The 11,606-nt window shown below is 36.4% G+C and overlaps 1 long non-coding RNA gene across 1 annotated transcript; it reads left to right on the plus strand.

Moving 5' to 3' along the window:
- The first annotated feature begins 170 nt into the window (after positions 1-170).
- On the plus strand, positions 171-1,814 carry LOC128134803 (uncharacterized). Its single transcript, XR_008232826.1, has 2 exons — positions 171-261; positions 1,253-1,814. It is a non-coding gene; the product is annotated as an uncharacterized LOC128134803 (long non-coding RNA).
- Positions 1,815-11,606: the final 9,792 nt, after the last annotated feature.

Genomic DNA, 11,606 nt, shown 5'->3' on the forward strand with positions numbered 1-11,606 from the left:
GGGATGTTCTCCAGGTCGGATTTCCTCTTAGCGCTAATTGCACTCACGAAGTTCAACATCACCAACAACTGCTCTTTGAAAAAGAGAAGAAACAAAGTTACACGGAAAAGGCAAAGGCACAGTGTCTGCCCCGCTGCCTGCTCTCTTTGACCAGCCTGGCTGGTTGCCCACGGGCCTTGCCCATGGCTGTGTGCAGCGTGGTGGGCAGCTACCACGGCCCACGCGGCTTCCATTTTTCTCAGCACCAGGCTACACAGTCAGGTAATAACAGAAATACATGAATAACTGAAATAACCCTTGCAAGGCAATGTTTTCTTAATCTTTTCTGGACTGGAGTCCCTTTTTGACCTAGCAATACAGGAAGGATAACATGGTTGCGATTTCCCCGTCAACAGCTGGGACCCCATTATTCTGCACTGTGTGACATGCAGAGTTTTGAGTGCCTCTATTCGTCTTGTGAAATCTGTAGCAAAGCACTAGATAAGGTTCCTGTTATCAACTAATACACATTCCTATGGCTGGATTATTTTTCCATCTGTAAAATGGGGGTATTATTATCCCCAAATGAGAAAAGTTTCATTCCTGCTTGTAAACTGCTTGATGATCATTAGATGGAAAGCGCTAGAGGAAGTCTTTTTTATTAAGTAGTTTTTGTCAATTCCTCTCTTTATGAGGCAGCATTTGGTACATTAAGCAAGTAAATACTAAAGTGCATTTTTGACTCTCAGGTGCAGCCTGATCATGGTCTAATGCTGGAACCGCTCATGCTAATATAAGAGCAATTGGCTGAATGATCCAAAGAGATTTTTGACCTTCTTTGTTTCTTTTCCATCTGCTTAATAGGGCTGAGCAGTTATATACCAGAATATATGGCTGCTGCATGACTTCAGCTAAACTCAGGATGAATTTTGCAAGTGAAATACTATCAGGATCAGGCCAAAAAGTATGGAGATAACATTACTGTTTTGGCAAGACAGCATACTGTAGTTTTGTAGCATAAGGATGTGAGCTTGTGATCAGCACACCCAATTACCTTTGTCTTAACCTGGATGTGTTGCTAAAGGCAACCATTTTTCTTAAGTCAAGTTATGCACGTCTGAAAGACTGAATCAGATCTGGCAGAGATGTGGATTCTAAGATCTTCTAGATTTATCTAAATCTCTGTAAATTCACAGCTCTTTTTTTTAGGCATGTGTAGGGGGCTCTCTTCTACAAAACTCTGTTGTCAGTACTGTATTTGATCTCTTTGCAGAATGGGTCATGGATGAGCCTCAGGATGCTCAGCTCTTTCTAGGTGATGACTATGGTGAATATGCAGCATGCCTGTGTTGCCTCCTCTTCACATGGAATCCTCTGATACTACATCAGCTTAAGTATTGTCTACTGTAATGAGGATGCCACAAGAAATTTCCATTTTGTAATTTAAACACATTTTCTTGTGATTTTGCAGCCTAAGTGCAGAAGTGTTTTCATCTGCAGAAATAAAGGAACATTTGGATATAAACATGAGAACTGAGGATGGGGAGCGTATATGCAGGAGGGTGATTTCTGCTCTCTCCTGCTTCCTTTACTCTGCCAAATTTGAAGTATGCATTTTTGAAGCCAAGATCATGGACCAAATGCTATACAGCTAAACTCATTTTACTATGACTAGATAGTTTAAAGTTACTACCGATCTATGTTAGTTTAGTTACAGATTTTAATGGACTTATTCCAGATGAGGCCTAGATAAAGCAGCAGAATTTTGTCATAGGACTTGATTTGTTATACAAAGTGTCATGAATATAGTGACACTGAATAAATAATTTACAGTACCACGTGTCTGGTCTTATTTATAGAGTACAAATTGAGAATAATTTTAGTAATTTTAAAAAGTTAGTGTGAGCATACAGAGGAGAATATACCATTGTGGAAGAGCACCAGTATATTGAAAATAAGATAAGAGAAAAAGTGAGAAATGGAGGCATTGAAAATGAAATGCTTGTATAAGGTTTAGCTTAGTAATGACTGTGATTAGAATAGTGCAGATCTGAGGAGTCCAGATCTTCTAAGACTTATTCTAGTACACATTAGATCATGCTGCCAATACTTACAGTTCTTAACAACTTAGAAGTTCTGAAAAATCCAGTAGCAGACACTCCATTTCTTACTGCAATTTAAAGTATGATTGTATGCACTTCAAGAGACCTAGATAAAGTACTAATAAAACAAGTAAATAATTCTAAAATACACTATCTCTGATGAGCAATTCATATCAAGAGCAAAATAGTCAAAGCAGTGGTTGAAGGAGGGAATCCTTTCTCTATTCTCAGCAAATGACAAGAAGACAGCAAATAGCAAAAATGGAAGAATACAAAAGGTGAAAAGGACAGAACAGGGTTGGTCTAGACATTGGAATGAAAAGTACAAAGCACAGACAGATATGCAGATTTGAAAATAAACCATTTTAATCTTATATATAGAATAGAATGACTATCTGCCATCTGGAATTCAGGGAATCCAATGAAGGTTGGAGGTGTAAACAACACAGACAGGATTATCAACATCTGTTTTCAGTGCATGCTGATATATATGAGTCCTCAAGTGATAAGTTAGAGAAAATAATGGGAATTAATAAAACCTGATGATATAAAAAGGATCACATTACTGTATTTGTTTAGAGACAATATGGATTTACACACACTAAAAATAAATAATGCATACAATATATCATCAAGTCTGTTTTCTATTAATCTTTTGTTCCAGCTCCCATAAATCTTTTAACAGGACAGCATTCCTACCAGATGTAACATTTTGGAAGGTTTGGCATATGATATCCCTCCTATTCTTCTCCCCAGAACAGCTAATGGATAAAATTCAGTAAGTTTTGAAAACTTACAGTAGTATCTTATATTAGCCCTTTGTCTCTATCTCCTGTTCCATTGCTGAGAGTAAAAGACTTGAGGATGAGTATGCCAGTATAAATACATAAAGCAATCAAAGCCTAAAACGTTACAGAATACGATAAAACTTAAGGTCTGCTCCTTTGACATTCTATATGAACATGAATGAATTACTACACTAAAGAGTGCTTATCAATGTTAAAAAAAAAGGTCCTGTTAATACTTGGCCTTGATACCAAATGGCTTTCCATTTTCAAAGGGCCCACAAAACGATATAAAAAAAATATTTAAAATGTTTTGCACAAACCAACTTAAAAAGATTGGTTGACCAGGACCAATATTTTTTGCTAGGAAGAGAACAATGATGACATTGATTATTTCCACAGTTAAGAATTCACAATGTAATTGATTTTTATCTATCTGACTCATTTAGTGTGGGCAGGCTCCATTTGTTCAAGAAACCTGTAATATATTCCTTGAATCACTGTAACTATGAGAGATATAAAAGTTGATGTAATGAGTTAAACACACTATTTAACTCAATTTGTTTTGCACACTGAATTCCCATTTCTGACACAGATACAGGTTCTATCTAGGTCTACTGGTCGTTTTTGTAAGATGTCTCATTCATTTTGTGTGCTGCCAAATATTCAAGAGTTCTGCTTTATTCAGGGTGCCTCTGATTTTGGATTTCCCTATCCTGAGATTTCATTTTCAGGTACACGGAGTACTTGCACCTTTCATTGAGTAATTGAGACTTGGGCTGCCAGCAAATTCAAAAGTCATGACCAGTAATGACTCCAGTGAATGAAAGAGCTAGACTAGAAGAAATTATTTGATCTGGTGCATATTTTTGACACGTTAGGTATTTACTCCTGAAGAGCCATGGATGTTTGGGTCATGAGTTTGCACTGAAACTGCTAGACAGAAAAAATGCATAGGAGTTTAGCAGGGCTAGAACTAGGTGAAAAAATCAAGGCTTTAACTGAAGTACCCACTGCCAAAATTATGCAGAAAATTTGTGATTCACTGCCATCTCATCCTGAACTATCTAAGAACTTTCTGACTTAAATGTTCTCCAGAATTATTCCAGTCAGAATTGGACAGCATTTACCTACTATCTAAAGTTTATGATCCCTGCTGCTCATCAAGACCTGTCCAGTCACAAATGGAAGGGAATTAGGCATATAAATAGATTTGAAGAAACTATTCAGTGTATATATATATATATACATACACATGTATGTCTGTGTTTTTAGAGTACTGTAGGCTTCAAGTATATACTACTGGACTTGGTCTAAGAAGCAAATCTAGATTTAAGAGCTTTTAATTCACATCTAGATCTAAAATTTGGCCTTGTTGGACTTTTCTTATTTTTAAACAAACAGATTTTCCATTAATGTACAAGCAAAGCAGCAATCTGGCAGAAGCAGCAGTATTTAGTTTATGCATCTGTATGCATGACTCTCAGATTCCTTTCTCCTTCTTTGCTGATAAATGACATTTTATTAGAAAAAAATAAAAGCCCAGATGATCATTAACCGCAGTTGCTATTTCTGCCAAAAAAAATCAAAGCAGCAGCAATCCTTCAAGTATTAAAATTCAATAAACAATCAGAGCACTTACTTAGATGTTTTTTTCAGCTAGGCATACAACAAGGACATTCTTGTTTTACCATTACATTGATTAACTCAAAATGCATTGCAAATGTACTGGGCAAATCCCTTTGTTTCCTTGCTTAAAGCAGAAAATTATTTTTCAGACTGGAAAAACTCATTTTTACATTACAGGTGACATGCAAACAATTTGGGCTTTTTGAAAAAAATGATACTTCCTTTTTCTTGCTTTCTTCTATAAAGAGAATTCATCCTCTATCATAAAAAGGGAAATGTTTTTTGGCCACCTAAATTTTAGCAGGTAGGCTCTTTGCAGCTCACTTGTTTAACCAAATATATTTTTGAGAAGCACATGTACATCACCATTCTGACAGGGTATAACAAACTGGACATAAAGAAGTGATGACTTCAGATTACTCTGAGAAAAAAAAAATAGTCTTAGTGATTACAAGAAAACTATGAAAGAGGAACCATTGTCATACCACTTTGCAAAGTTGTAGCTTCTGCTACACAGTGAGGTTTGACACCACAGAACTGTCCTCTGTGTGAGTAGAAACTGTAGGTACACATTAATCAGGCAAGTAAACCCTCTTCTTGATTGGCATTCACGGGTCCCAGACTACCACTACTCTCCCCTCAAAATACAGCCTTACCAATAGATTGCATCAGCAGTTGAGAGAATCTTTGCTGCCTTAGAGAATGATTCATGTCCCCTAAAGCCTTCATAGAACTCTTTTACACATTAGTATTCACTCATGTTGTATGCCAGGTTTTGCATGTGAAATAGATCTTAAAATTGACTTTACCATCTGTGATGTCACTAATATAGCAGTCACTGAACTTCCTGAAACAGGATGACTATGAAGGATGCATCTATTTTGCCACAGATTTCTATAAAACAAAATGTTTTTCAGTAATTAAAGCTGGAGATGAACAAAGAAGGTACTCTGGGAAAACCACAGATTAATTTAAGCATAAATGACCCATTTAAGTTTTTTCTTCACTCAAGTAATGACTGAAGAAAATGAGTTCAGAGACTGATGGAGGATGCTGAATAGGTAATTATTGCTATTACAAACCTCTTAGTTTAATTTGCTGGAAATATTATTTGAAAATTAAATAGTACTTGATTTTTTTATGTTTCAGGGTGGACTCTCTTTCAGCTGTGTCTAGCACTTTTGTTTCTCAGAATTTCAAGGGCCTTTCCTTTTCCATTAATAATAGTATTAGATAACCAGAAGGATCCATTTTTCAACAGTATTATCTCAGCAATAAATTACATTTTCCACTTCTCTCAGGTTCCTCGTCTAAAGATCTGTAGGTGTTTTACAGACCTTGGGTAAAAAGAGATAGAGATCAAATCTGGACAGAGGTAGAGGCACACAGAGGCTTATTTATGAGTGAAGACATAACATGCACCACAAAGCTTCTACTTTCAAAATTAATAATGGATGAGGACAAGACTGCATGCCCTACAAGGCAAAAGTAATCCACCTGTTTTGTACTAGCCCTTCACTTCAACTACTCTCCTCCTTCTCTCCTGTGTTTGTGATGATTTTTTTCAGATTTCTTCCAGTTGTACTTATTCATAACAACTAAGTCAATGACAGCAAACACTGTGTATATTCCCATAGTGGTGTTTAACCCTCCAATATTTTTCAAATCTCTTTTACAAATGTAACAGAGGAGTCCAATGTCCAAATATAAAAAAGCAGACTTTAATTGACGATAGAAAAGTGGCTTTCCCACAGTTTGAATTTCTTCTGTTTTAAAACAATGGAGAACTAAAATTTTATTCATGGAAATACTGCTTGGTCTTGTCAATACATTCGTACATTTGCTGAAGTATGATCACAATAAAGACATGTCCCCTGTACAGCAGGCAAAATAAAGAAATTAACTGAAGTGCCTCTTCTCCAGATGACTTGGAACCATTAAAGACAATTTTAATGTTTGCCAGTTGGTTGCAGGCATATGCAGTAGAGAATGTGTAGAAGCTATATGTTCTGTACAACAGTAGGCTAAGAATGAGAAGAGTGCTACATTCAATGCTTAGCAAATTTACTTTTTGGAAAATTTACCCAGTGACCTTGCAAAATGGACTGCTCCATCCATTTTTGCTTCAGACACTCCAGCTTTAAAATCAGATAAAACTAAGACTCTACTGCTATGAAGCCTAGTCAGGCTTGTTCAACAAGCATGGTGGAGTCATTGAATGCTGTTGTTCAAGAGTGGGTCTGAGAGTGGGAAAATTACATAATGGCAATCCAAAGAAGGAGACTGAAGGCCATTTGTCTAAAGGGATGCACTCAACAAGCAAAGATGTAGTGAACCATGTTTAACCATGGCATGTTGATGACACCCATTTGACAACAGAGAGTCTGGCTACAAATCTATGGTCTTGAACTTATGCAATGGTCTTACTCTATAGACTAAGCTACTGGAATGAATGATAAAACAGGAACATCCTAAAAATAGTGAAGCACGATTAACATTTTTGTTGAACACAGTGGGATGGATTCATCAACCGTAACAATTTTTGAATAATTAACTGTGCTGAATTTTTCATAAAAAAAGCATAACATTCATACGGTGTAATTATTACAGTGTGAAACATGTTTGAATTAGAACAAGATAACTTTGTCATTGGGTAGGTAAATTCATAGTGTCAGGAAATGTTCTCCTCCCCAGGTTCTAGGAATTATGTGCCTAACATTCTCTTGCAGCACACAGTACAAGCTACTATTAATAATATATCTATAGCTGAACATAAGGTATGGAGGGAGTATTTAAAATGTTTAATTATTCAAATGAAGGAATTAATTGACTGTGCCTTTTTTGCAGTTCCACAATATTTCTAAACATTAGAAGAGCTCAGCATGCTAGGAAGAATATAAGTGCCTAGGAGGAAATAAAAACTAAAATAAGTGGAAACTGAAAACTTTCCTAATAACTGAAGCTATGGCATGCACACTGCATATGCTGTCATTTGGAGTTACATGCATAAATCAAAAACGTGATACATTCCTATGTATTTGGACTCCTGAATGGAAAGAAATCAGATAAGAAAAATGTGAACTTATCATTCCTAGTAGAGTGTGGGCTGGTGGTGTTTGCATATGAACAACCTAGCCAAGGATCTTGCAGAGATGGCAAGATTGCTGACTGGTGTTGGTATTTACCAATTAACTTTAATATCAAGAAAATATAAATTTACTGTCTTTTAATTAAATCTGTAGCACACGTGAATTCACAGTAAGATGGGTGGTTATGCATGTGTCCCTTCTCTATAAATCTTTTTTATGTTAATATCTTGGCATGAATGGAAGAAATCTTTTCAGGGAAAAGGTACATCACATTCAACTGCTTATAAATGCAGTACAAGGCTTTGATCTTTGGTGTTTAGGCTTAGACTTTCAAGGCGTGTCTCCTTACTCCCATTTCATGATGAGTTCCATAACGCAAAATGTTTTCAGAGAATGCAGTGACCTTTTGAATTGCAGATGCCATAGGAATTATATTGTACTCCAGTGAAAACCCTGAAGAAAGGCCTTGAATGTGAACAAGTAATCACTGATTGGAGAGCCAGTGGAGTATATCTAGTGTTGGTGTAGTACTCATACTTGTCCTACCACTTCAGTTTTGAAGAGCAAAGTGAAGTCCAAATGATTCACATTTAGGCTTTCCTTGACAACTGTAAGCAAGATGATATTCTGCTCACCAAAGAACCTCCTTTCTCTTTTTCTGTCCTTCCTCATATTAATGTGAAGTAGCTTCTTCATCTCTTATTAATGGTTTCTGTTAAGTAAACAAACAAACAAACAAAAACCCAACAGAAAGAAACCAGGGACAAGTTCTTCTTATGCTGAGAAGATGAAAGTAGGGTTCAGAGTCCAGATTCTTTAATTGATTAGGAAGAGGCACCTGCCTGCTATCTTCTGCTAGCTATTTAACCTCCATAGAAGAGCATTGGCTGAGACAGACCTCTGTGATCAGCACTTCATTGTTGGTTGTCATGTTTTCCACTAAGTATGCAGACTTTCAGGTTCACCCTTCTGAGGCATCTAACTCTCTATATGTCCTATAGAGAGAGCTTATGTATCTGAGTCTGCATTTGAGATTCTTCTCCAAAAGACAGGCATTATAGAAAAGCAGTTTAAAGTCAGGCATTTGGAACAGAATAACTGGCTTTGGGGAAAAAGCATATCTATGTATATACAATATGTATATGCACAAAATATGTATATAATATATAAAAAGTGTGATTGATGAATCTGATTCAGTGGGTGAAGATCTTGATGTACTATGCCTATTTGACACCCAAAATGCGATATAATCCTGTATCAACAAGCTGCACTTTACTACAATATTTACTTCTGTGTATGACAAATTTCTTTTATTCCTGCTTCCAAAATGACAGTACCTTTTTACCTTCATCAGTTCTCAAGCAATTCTAACCTAGTCTCATCTGCCACCATATTCTTTGATTAAAGTATTAAAGAATTGGTGAGAATTTGCCGGTGCTGAACTTTTGGCAAAATAGCATTCATTATTATACTTCCAAGCTTATCTAGATGGAGATCATCACATTCCTTGCTGGAACAGGCTGATAGGAAAGCAACTATTCTGTTTACCTGTCTAGAAATCTTCAAGGCTAATTTGTCTCAAGAGAAGGTCAAACTTAACTGGAAACTAGGTTGGTTTACATATTTATTTTCAGGCAAGCTATAGTCAAAGTTTAAATATTGTTAAATATAAAATGTATAGCCATATAAACAAGGTATTTATGCAAGTCAGCATATTTTCATTCATCTAGCAAAAAGGAGGAATCTGTGCAGAGAATCAGCATAAAGACTGTGCCTAACTTTTGTGTCTCCTGAGCCTTCTTTTGAGAATTTATTTGGGACTGAACTGACTGTTTGTATAAGGCTAAATTTCTTTCCCAGTGCAGGTTTTGTAAGCCAGTATTGCTAAACTGTAGTAGGGATCCTCCCACTGTTTTAAGGCATTGAGAGATCTGTACATGGTCTGCTCATGCACTTGATGTGCTACAATACTTGAAGTCCATCTACCGTAAATAAGGATGGGAAGCTTGTCTAGGAACATGCTAGGAAGCCCTGACCTGAAGAAGCATCTGTTACCTTGCTGTCAGGCAGAAATACTGATACCATAAACAGACTGGTACTAGAATTTCCAGTCTTTCCTCTTGGCTTCCAAAGCCAGAAGAAATCTGTGTAGTTCTGGTGCTGCACTCTATTTTGCCCTTTCAGGTCCTCATCAGGCACCCTTTGTCTTAATAAAAAGAGTGATCAATTTTTTACTAACAATCAGCAGAGAATACTTGCTTTTAAGGCTTCTGCCAGGTTTGCTTAATTGGACTCTTTGGATGAAAAAAAGCTAGCATAAGGCTATGCTAGTAGTCTCAAAACTCTGATTTTCACAGTTTAGCACTAATTTGCTTCTGGATAAACTTTGGTTAATCAGATTTCTGCAACTCAGGCAAATAAAGAGTGAAATTCACCCTGGCTGAAAGGAGCCCTGGTCCCATTTAGATCCATTAGAATTTAATCTACTAATATTCTCCCAGTACTTACTACTTCATCCAGCTTTTGAAGTATAATTGTTTTTGGAAGCATCCAGGTATGTACACAGATAAAGTATTTCAGTAGCTAAAATCAGTTCAAAATTAATTTCTCAATGAAAAATGTTTTACACTTAACTCCTAATATACTGAATAATAGATTTATAAACCTTGGAGACTGGCATCTGGTTTCCCCGCTACAGCAGTTCTTCCACTTACTCCTGAGAATACCTTGTTCTACTTCTGCAGGTGAAAGATTAGCACCTTGTCCATAGTCACTCAGACTTTGACTTAAAATGATGCTGCCAGCAAGGACACAAAGTAGTGTAAAATGCAATGGCATTCTTGTACAATGCAGCTGTTAAGAATTTGGAAATTTAAAATAGCAGTGCTTGCTGTTTGAAACTCAGAGTTGAGTAAATATCTTGAGAAAGGTTTTGTGAACCAATGAGATTGCTATTATTTTTCACACTTTTCCTTTCTTGAAGAAAAGAAAATTGCAATATTTCTGGGTTCTTACATAGCCTAGTCTAGCAAGTATTTATCTCATCTTCTAGATAAAAAAAAAACCAAACCAAAACCTCATCCTTGTATAAATCCTATGTAAATAGAAAAAGTGCAAGGTAGAAGTTAACTTAGCGGACTTTCTGTTTGAGCTTTGAACAATAAATCTCACCCGAACAAACATAATAATACCATTCTGGGTAAAACTTGCCAAAGACAACTGAGCCAAAGGTGACAGATAGGTATATAAAATATTTTTTTGCCAAGAAGGAGAGCTCACATTTATTTATTTATCAGCTAGGGTTTTAGAGGAGTTTTTTTATCAAGAGAATAATATACCATTTGGGTGTCATTTCTGAAAAAATCATGCACCTCTCATACAGTCTAGACTAAATCAAAGTGAAGAGAGCATTTTGTGGTTTCTGCAAGTAAATTTGTAAAGACCGATAAGACTCAACAGATTTTTAGGAAAAAATCATAAACTTCTTGTGGTGAGCACCATGATGTGTTGGGGAGGAGGGAGAAGTGCCAGCTGGATCCATCATGTATCTTGGCAATTATATTGTGTTCATCACCGTGGTATCAGAACACCTTTACAAGCTCTAAAGTAATCACAGTAAAGGATCTCTAGTTTCTCCTCATGTCCTTTCTTATTCTCATTATTACTATTGTGGAACAGGTAGGTGAAAAGAATGGATTTTACATTTTATTCTTAAGGAACTGAGATTTGTAATTGCTCCAATATCATCAGGGAATGAACTCCACATCTGTATGCCAGCTGCCAAGAAAATTTTATCTGTTCATGGTATAGAGTACTGACCATCAGACATCTGGTGATTTCAGTGTAAGCTATAATTATTTCTCTCTTGTCCCAGAGGAATGCAACTGTAATGAAAGGTCATGAAGTCAGTGAGAAGTAGCCTTCATCCTCTCAGACTGCCAGGGCACAGAAAAGTTGCTTAGGATGGATGTAGGCAGGAAGGTAGAAACAAGGATTGTTGAATACGCTGCTGATTTTTATTG

The sequence above is a fragment of the Harpia harpyja genome, chromosome 21 (assembly GCF_026419915.1).
Source record: "Harpia harpyja isolate bHarHar1 chromosome 21, bHarHar1 primary haplotype, whole genome shotgun sequence".
Taxonomy (NCBI): Eukaryota; Metazoa; Chordata; class Aves; order Accipitriformes; family Accipitridae; genus Harpia; species Harpia harpyja.